Source organism: Schistocerca nitens, chromosome 3 (assembly GCF_023898315.1).
Source record: "Schistocerca nitens isolate TAMUIC-IGC-003100 chromosome 3, iqSchNite1.1, whole genome shotgun sequence".
NCBI lineage: Eukaryota > Metazoa > Arthropoda > Insecta > Orthoptera > Acrididae > Schistocerca > Schistocerca nitens.
The window spans coordinates 800,640,305-800,650,145 of record NC_064616.1 but is presented as its reverse complement, the minus strand read 5'-3'; the positions used below and the strand labels follow the sequence as shown (position 1 = coordinate 800,650,145).

Below are 9,841 nucleotides of genomic sequence, written 5' to 3'. Positions count from 1 at the left end.
GCCAACTCCTCCTACTCCATTGATGAATATTTTAATAGAAACAAATGATGTATTGTATATATTCATACTATTAGTATTGTTATTTCAGCTAAAAAAAAATATTTAAAAAAATATTTGACATGTTCCACATCCACGAGGATCTCCTCAGCACGGATCTATGGAACGAGAAACTAATCTAATCTAAATCTAATGCAGCTGTAAATTTAGAACAATTTGTAAACCGCAATCACTAAAACCCGAATAAAAACAATGTATATATTTCTGCAACAGGGTGCAGATGAATGATTTTTGTTAGTTTTGAGAAACATACATCAAGGAAATTAGGTGTTCATTAATGACTAAAAACTACATTGTTAATTCTTTCACTTTAACTAACTGTGTGTGATTACAAGGAACTCTGAAGTATTTGCTTACATAACAAAACGATCTTTAGTATTTCTTCACAATAACTGAGATAGTCCGCTTTTTCTAACTGATTACCTTCATATATTTTGTATATACTGAGTTAGATATCAAATGCCTTCAGTCATGTAGCATGTCAATACTTTTGCACAGCATTATTAAAACAAGACTTTATTTTTTATTTTTTTATTTTTTTTACACAATTTCTATATCAAGACAGAAAGTACAGTAATTAATACCTTATTTAGAATACTTGAAAGAAATAGCGTTTCTGAATTGCATTTCTTCAGTACTAGTAAAAGTGGTTACTTCACTGCTTACTGAAGCTCATGAAGGTGGTAGCAGTTGCATACATCATTTGTTAACTGATAATTTAACTCCTTTTGGTTTTACCATCTTAATGTTTATGCTACAGAAGTGACTACAGTATTACAGTGTAAATAAATGAAATATTGTTTGAAATTGTGACATCTTAAAGTCTTAAACATGGCTGTAAATTCAACAACTCTATGGCATGAACTTTTGAGACGTTGTACTACAGCCACCCAGCTGCAAATAAAAGCTTACTGGAACCCCTGACCTAGGTTCTGACAATTTTGAAGTTGTCTTCTTCAGAACATATAATGGCCCTAAAAGTTACATTGGTGGTTACAGAAGTATTTTAAACAAAAAGTAACAGTTACAGACAAATATTTTAAGATAAGTGCACTCACTTGTTACATCACATGTTGATAATGTACACAGAATATAATCAAATGGCTGATCATATGGGACACTCATTTTATGAACACAAATAATCACAGCCTTGATGTAGACTCCGGCAACATGGCACTTCAGGTATGTAGATTAAATCCCAAGTATAATGGCCCTGTAATGTAAGAGTCTTGCTGACGTGTAAGTTGACTTACATTTATTAAAACACAATCATGGCATCTGGGTTAAAACAGTATGCATATGGCAATTAGTAAAAGCTGGCTACCCAAATTTATGGGTCCTAGCACTGAGGAAAGCTATGTACAGAGAGCACTAACTGTGTGTACATACGAAATGTGCACAGTCTGCATTGAGTACACTATGTAAATTAAAACGGAGATGAGAACTGTGTCTTGCATAAGCCCACAGTTAATCTAAAATGATAAAACTGAACAGATATAAAAACGTGTGTAGAAATGGAACCATAAAGCCACCTTGTAAAAGTAAGAATTCATAGAAATTTTAACATGAATGTAGTAAAAAGTATTAAATTATAAAAACTGGAAAGAAGGGGGGGGGGTTTAAGGAGGAAGGTTAAATATGATCTAAAATTTGAAACTTCCATTTAGTATCAACGAAGTTTACAAACAGTAGCTTATGAAATGAATAGTGTGAGGAATGGGGTTGGGACTCCCGAAACAAAATCTGTTAATAGCCAATTCCCAAAATGAGAACTTCCATTTACCATTAGAGAAGTTTACAGCAGATGGAACAGGACAGACAACAAATTCCAAAATTCACATTAGGCTCAAAAAAGTACAACAGCGTATCTAAAGGCTGAAAATAATGCTACATACGTGTAAAAATTTTCATACAAATGAAAAAATGTTATTGAATTAATGTAGAGAGAATATATATTGAGGAAAACAATATGTTTATCAAAGCTAGTGAGACCAGTAAATGTGCTATATGGCCGTGAGCTGCTCACAGTGGTGACTGAATTTGTTTCACCATGTTCAAGTCTTGTTAACAATTAGTTTTCAACCAAATAAGGTGCTAGGTAACTGCATGCAGGCCATGCACAGAGGCTCTTATTGAAATGGTTAAAGAATATAGAGGGGGAGGGGGGGGGGGGAGAGGGAGAGAGAGGGAGAGAGAGAGAGAGAGAGAGAGAGAGAGAGAGAGAGAGAGAGAGTACAGCAGTTGAATTATATGGTAAATACTTTCCATGAAAGGCCCACATCTGAGCAATTACCACCATTTTATTGCCAGTCATGATGCAGAGCAATTTAAGGCTGAATACAGAAATAATACTGTGACACTAACCACTGATCAGTAGTCAGAACACGAATACTTCAAGAAATTCAGAAAAACCAGAAGTTGACTTTCCTTCACTTACAAGTGTCACATGAGCACACACTCATAACCAAAGGACCTCCCAAGACTGAACTCTTATTTGCAGTCTGTGGGAAATCCTTCGGATACCAAGGTATGCTGTACAAAAAATCCTCTTCACAAGTGCACTTTCACCGTCTCTAAACAGATGTCATCCTGTATGCCCCTTGGTTCAAACAAATATGAAGAGACAAAAACCAGCCTGTCAACTGCTTTTAAATGTCCTCACAATTAATACTACATACAACTTGACAGAGATTACATTCAAAATTAAAAGGCAAATATTTAGTATTCTGACACACAAAATGCGCTTCATGTTGACTGTTCTGGAAGTAGAAATAAACATTGTTTCACAAGCCACTACAGGCATGTGGAATGCATTACACTGAAACCTGGCTTCAACTTCCTTGTTGTTTCTCTGCCTTACAAGTTGTCTGTACTAGGTCAGCGTGGATCACATCACTCTTCTTCATTTTGATATAAACGCAACTTTAGCACATCCCAACACGTAAAGGATTTGCCCAAACTGGTCAATTAACTACAGTTTGTGGCAAGTCTTCTACATGACAGAAAGCGCTGTAATAATTTTCAATAAGTTCAACAAAATGTCTAAGAAGCAGGGAGGTTGACTGCCTGTATCAATGTCTTAGAATGTGGTGAAGACCTTGCCTGCTAATTACCATTTGCAACTGGCCAAGGCTCAATACTGGACCATTGGTTTTCACAGGCAATGTTGCCTCCAGACAAACACGTCTAATTTACCCAACAAAAAGATTTAACCTCAATCTTGACAATGGCTGTTTCCCATACCACACTGAACAAGACTGGCATATTCACAAGTTCTCTCTCAGTTCACAATATCTTGGCTCTAGGCACCATTTCTCCCACAAATGCTGGGCCTGCAACAGAAGAGACTGGGTAATTTGAAAAACTAAGTGTTTTGGGTGGTTATGATTTCAAACTGGACCACAACAAGATGTATTAGGGCAATGTACACAGAACAGAAAGGTCCACACTCATGACAATGTGACAATTTAATCTAAATTTTGTATATAAAGGAGTTTCATGAGCACTGTGGCAATGCCTTTCAGGAGCAACTACTAATGATCTCCAATCCTGATACATGTTTACCGAGTTTCCCACCTTTCTGGCTCAGATATAATTCAACCCTTTGCTAATAACTGTCAATGGTTGGTTGAAATAGCTAATGAGACAATGTGGCACTATTCCAGTAAGAAACTCATCAATGCAGCATGGTGGCCCCAATGGAATGGCATGCTGTTGTCATGAGATGGAAAACAAATTGGTGCAAGAATGTTACCAATGCCCAAGCCTGAAGAACTGCGAGCAGTGCAGTTCACTGATAAGAGCACAGTGAACCCTTGTGTTCAATAAGAACCACTAGCACCGACGTTCAACACTACCAGACTTCCCACCAGCAAAGCCTTCACCTAGCTGTGCTACAAACAGTTGCTCCGGCCTGCAAGTGACCCACTAGCTTTAGGGGGCACTACTCAGTGCTGTGTGAAGCAGGATACCTACCAGCATGGCACACATCTGACTTGAAACCCAATAACAGTAAGGTGGCACAATGTCTTTTTCAAAAGATTATGGTGTTCTTGATTCAGTTAACGTAATGGTTTTATGTGAATGAAAAAGCTAAATATGTTTCTGCAGTTTCTCAGTAAAACTTACTTTTCATGTAGAAAATTGAAAACAAGTTCACACATTTTATCTGCTATGCAATGTATCACATTCAATTTTGATTAAAAAATAGATTCTTTAGCACTTTTTAGTCTGACACTTCAGTTTGCTAACTTAATGTCTCCATTATTGCTTATAGTTGTCATTATACTTCAAAATAAACAAACTACTGTGTATATTTTGAAAAATTTATACTGAAAAATAAAGTCACGCGTCACTTTATGTTTGGTACATTTTAGGTCATACATTGCTGTGAACTGAACTTAGTTAACATACCAAATATTTTTTTTCCTTCCCCTGGAAGGAGAGCCACACTTATCTCCAATCTCAAATAAACAAGTTATATATTTTGAAATTTGGCTGTGATGTGTTACAATGTGCCACTCAACTCCAGCTATACACTATGCTGAGTTGTGGCTCGTTTTTCTCTATCATAAGGGATTTATGAAGTCAGTCACATTACCATTTTAAGTTAACATCACATTAAAGTTATTTCAAGTTTAAAACTAGAGATAGACAAAGTTACAGTGGCAGAGTTAGCTATATACTGTATTCTCCGGTTTTTCTTTTCTCCGCTAACAGTTTCATTAATGAAACATTCAGTAACTATTACTGTTCATGTATTATTGGACAGAAATGGTGTGGCCCAGAGACCAGTGGAAATTAAACTGTATTTTCCCAATGATATACAGAACACAGTATGTTTAAGTTATGTCACCAACATCAAGACATTTGCTGTGAAGGGATTTGAGTCTGCCATGAACTTTGTTGACAGAAGAAGAAATGTTTCAGCAATAAGAAACCATTTAATTTTATCCATATTTCGCAGCTTGAAACATGACTGTATTCAATACACTGGATGTATGAATTAAAGAACACCTTCAGTTGCAACTCTTTGTGTTTATTAATTACATGATGCATTTCGGACCCTGTGGGTCCATCATCAGGTGTAATTCGTTTTAATACATGCTATATTTCTTCTCTTGAATGAGATGAAATGCGTATTCATATCACAAAAAGGTTTAATGATAGGTTATGAATGTCTTAAGTCAAATGCGGAAAATATGTATGTTGTTGTTGTTGTTGTTGTTGTTGTTGTTGTTGTTGTTGTCTTCAGTCCTGAGACTGGTTTGATGCAGCTCTCCATGCTACTCTATCCGGTGCAAGCTTCTTCCAGTACCTACTGCAACCTTTCTAAATCTGCTTAGTGTATTCATCTCTTTGTCTCCCTCTATGATTTCTACCCTCCACGCTGCCCTCCAACACTAACTTGGTGATCCCTTGATGCCTCAGACCATGTCCTACCAACCGATCCCTTCTTCTAGTCAAGTTGTGCCACTAACTCCTCTTCTCTCAAATTCTATTCAATACCTCCTCATTAGTTATGTGATCTACCCACCTAATCTTCAGCATTCTTCTGTAGCACCACATTTCGAACGCTTCTATTCTCTTCTTATGCAAACTATTTATTGTCCATGTTTCACTTCCATACATGGCTACGCACCATACAAATACTTTCAGAAATGACTTCCTGACACTTAAATCTTTACTCGATGTTAACAAATTTCTCTTCTTCAGAAACGCTTTCCTTGCCATTGCCAGTCTACATTTTATATCCTCTCTACTTCAAATACCATCAGTTACTTTGCTCCCCAAATAGCAAAACTCTTACTACTTTAAGTGTCTCATTTCCTAATCTAATTCCCGCAGCATCACCTGGTTTAATTAGACTATATTCCATTATCCTCGTTTTGCTTTTGTTGATGTTCACCTTATATCCTCCTTTCAAGACACTCCATTCCGTTCAACTGCTCTTCCAAGTCCTTTGCTGTTTCTGACAGAATTACAATGTCATCGGCGAACCTCAAAGTTTTTATTTCTTCTCCATGGATTTTAATACCTACTCTGAACTTTTCTTTTGTTTCCTTTACTGCTTGCTCAACATACAGATTGAATAACATCGGGGATAGGCCACAACCCTGTCTCACCCCCTTCCCAACCACTGCCTCCCTTTCATGCCCCTCGACTCTTATAACTGCCATCTGGTTTCTGTACAAATTGTAAATAGCCTTTTGCTCCCTGTATTTTACCCCTGCCACCTTCAGAATTTGAAAGAGAGTTTTCCAGTCAACATTGTCAAAAGCTTTCTCTATGTCTACAAATGCTAGAAACATATGTTTGCCTTTCCTTAATCTTTCTTCTAATATATGTCGTACAGTCAGTATTGCCTCACATGTTCCAATATTTCTACAGAATCCAACCTGATCTTCCCCGAGTTCGGCTTCTACCAGTTTTTCCATTTGTCTGTAAAGAATTCGCATATGTATGAAACAGTGGAAAAGGTGAACAGTGTGAACTTAACACACAATCCAAGAAAAGGGTTTTCTTTTCTCCATCGTTTTCGTACATGTCATTTCATTTCATTCAAGAGGCACATTTGCACATACGTTTGTAAACATTTCACAGATGTTTTTGTACATGGTATTGTCAAAGATGAATTTATTCTTAGTGCTGAAGACATAACTATTAAACAATTGCCATATGCAGGAGATAAATTTAGGATACGTCTTTAAAATTACTTTAGTAACTATAGGTTGCGAAATCTGTATCTTCATTTAACATAGATTCAGATTTTTTTTTTTTTTTTTTTTTGGTTTTTGTGAAGATATACCTCCAGTTGTTCTAACACATTTAGAGACTTACCATTGGATTTGTTATGTAGTACTACCGAACTGTTTCTATACTGTTTATGACATGTTTCGTTTCCAACACATGTTTTGCAATTACTGATTTTTCGAAATGGTTTAGCGTGAAAGCATTTCAGTGTTCCTGAAAATGGGTTTTGAAGTTTCTGCTTGTTTTCCTTAGATAGCAGGCAGGATAACTGGGAAATGTTACTTTGTACACTCTGCTACTGTTGTATGCTTGTGTATTTGATTTTATGTTATGGAGAAGTAAGTTTCCCAACTTATTATTCGTTGTGAATGAAATTGTTACATTTGTTTTTCTGAAAACGTTAGCGATGTTTCTGTGATATGGGGCCCAGGTATTGGATACCGGCGAATATTCTCTCTTCTTTCACAGTGTGGCCATTTGTTGTCTTACTTTTGTGTATGTGTGTTTAAATTGTCAGTTGTTTTGGTTGTGTAGCCATTACTTATGGCAATGCTCTGTATTGTGTCCATCTCATTTTTGAGGGTGTTTTCTTCTAAATCAAGGGAGTGCACTCTGTGTAGCATGGACCTAAATGCAGCATGTTTCAGTGTTGTGGGGTGGCATAATGAGTTGTCAGGTGTTATGTCTGTATATTTCCACAAAAACATAAAATTATGTATAGAACATGAGGACAATTACAGAATCTTAAAATCACCAACAAAAAAGTAAGTTCTGCATACACAGAAAACGCACAAACACAGACATAACACTGGACAACTCATCATGCCATCCCACCACACAAACATGTTGCTTTTAGGTCCATGCTACACAATGTACACTACCTTGATTTAGAAGGAAACACCCTCAAAAATGAAAAGTTGTGACTAAAGGCATTTTTTTTAGTCATACCTCCTATGAATAAGAAAGATTCAGTGGCTAACTGTTCTGTAACAGAGACTGGTAAAGTGTCTTGACAGGACAGCAAAATCTGAGGTCTTACATTAAGACAGAATATGAACTATCAAAACCATTTACCTTCTGATGTAGGTTTCCTTTAATTTTATTGTTCATCCTGATTGTTATTTTTATAGTTTATCTGCTAATTCTTCTGAAACATAATACAATTAATCTGCTACTGAACTTGTCCTCTCACTACGGAGTAACTTTAAAGAGCAGAGCCTACAGCAGAGATTTGTTTAATGTTCTGTTGTTATTGATGTATCACTTTCTCCTATAAAATTATTGTCTGAGGTGATAATGTGGCTTAATTCATGTAATCCTCAGGACTGCCACTTAATTAGGAAACAACTGTCTGAACAGTGTTCTTTGACACACCTTTTAAGAAATTATAATGCATACTGTCACCAATGCTTCATTATTATCAGTCATTCCATAACTACATTACATATGTTTACCAGTATTAAACCACTGATGTCACACCAGGAATACTTCAGAAAACATTTCAAATTTTCATTGTTATTTGACCTGTTTTGTCATTTGTTACATCTTAAAGAAACTCATTACCATATTCCATCATCGCAATTGAATTGTCTGTCTGCTACACTGTGTGAGAAGCAGCACAATCCAACATATCAACAATAAGACAAATGCAAGAGTTTTTTAAAACTGTCAGCATCCGACTTTCCAGAAACGTTCTGCTCTGGCGAACTCAGCCTCCAGGTTTGTGTTTAATATGTATCCCACTTTCCCTTAATTTTTGTGACTCAAATGTCTAAGTCAATATAACAATATCTGCAGCCTTTATATATACCAAGGCCAATGCAATTCTGAAAGAAAACAGTTGACTGTTACTGGTGACTATGGAATCTACCAAGCTCTTTTAAATGCAGGTGAAATATTTTTATAGTTGACACAGGAGAGCATGACTGCAGAGTGATGGTGGAGTATTAAAAGAAAGTTTATTGAGTGTAGCTTTCTTTGGAGGTGCACTCGCTTCCAGAGCCTAAACCTTAGCAGGAAGACCACAAATTTCATGACTGTTTAGTAGTGGATGAAGTTTTTCCTCTTAAAAGTGCATGACACTATACCCTCAGACAAATAACCAATGGAAAGTTGTTATGAATTATCCAGGGGAAGTACGCCTGTAGGATGTTCTTTCGGTAAGGTAGTGGAGAAAATCTAGGTGCTTGATGCTTCAGTAACTTTTTACACAAATAGAATTGGCACGACTAAGCTATTTGTGTGTTTCATAACTTTGTATGGATTTACAATTATGTTCTATGTCATATGTCACCTCTTTACAGGTGAGACAGTCCTATTGAGATTTCACATCAAATGCCAGAAATCCAAAGGTGACCTATGAACAATACTATGAAATTGAGTAATACACTTCTTAGTTTCTTTCTTAATCCTAGTGGAGTTCTGTCTTTTCAGAACCAAGTGTGGATGCAGTTATATACCAAAAGAATCTGATATTACATTACATCCAGCAAATTGTTGAAGATTTGCAGAGGTTTTGTAGAAAGCCACCGAACGTAATTCTATTTAATGTCATGTCTCCATTAACTTTCACAAATAAATTAAATGAATTACAATTATTAAGTTTATCTATTTTTTACAAGCAATCCTTTCCCATGCCGTGAGTGTTTCTGTTCTATTTCACACTGCTGTGGTTGTAGATACATGGATTTTCTTCCAATATACTAACAAAGAAAGAATATTTAACTCTTATGTCTCATTTTCCTTTTCCTGGGTGGAGAGCATCGCACAATCAAGGCAGTAATGTCCTAAACTGTTAGTAGCACAGGCTTAGTGGGTGGCTATATGCTTGCCTTTTGACAATTGCCACACCACTCGCCACATTCATCTGGTAGGCATCCTGCCTACATGCACTGCCTTCCAGAAACACGTGTGTCCTTCAGGAGTGACTGCCTCTACTGCACCAGTAGAAAGGTGCCATGATCAACGTCAGGCTGTACCCACCACGCTTGGGCATGCACCTGTATCTGCACTAGCTTGATGAAAAAGTAAC

At 36.6% G+C, this 9,841-nt stretch overlaps 1 long non-coding RNA gene across 1 annotated transcript in view; it reads right to left on the bottom strand.

Annotated features, from left to right (window-relative positions):
• Positions 1-597: 597 nt before the first annotated feature.
• Positions 598-9,841, bottom strand: part of LOC126249770 (uncharacterized) — a 68,497-nt gene continuing 59,253 nt past the window's right edge. The window contains exon 3 of the long non-coding RNA XR_007545656.1: positions 598-3,389. This is a non-coding gene — a long non-coding RNA (uncharacterized LOC126249770). The remainder of the gene's footprint in view (positions 3,390-9,841) is intronic.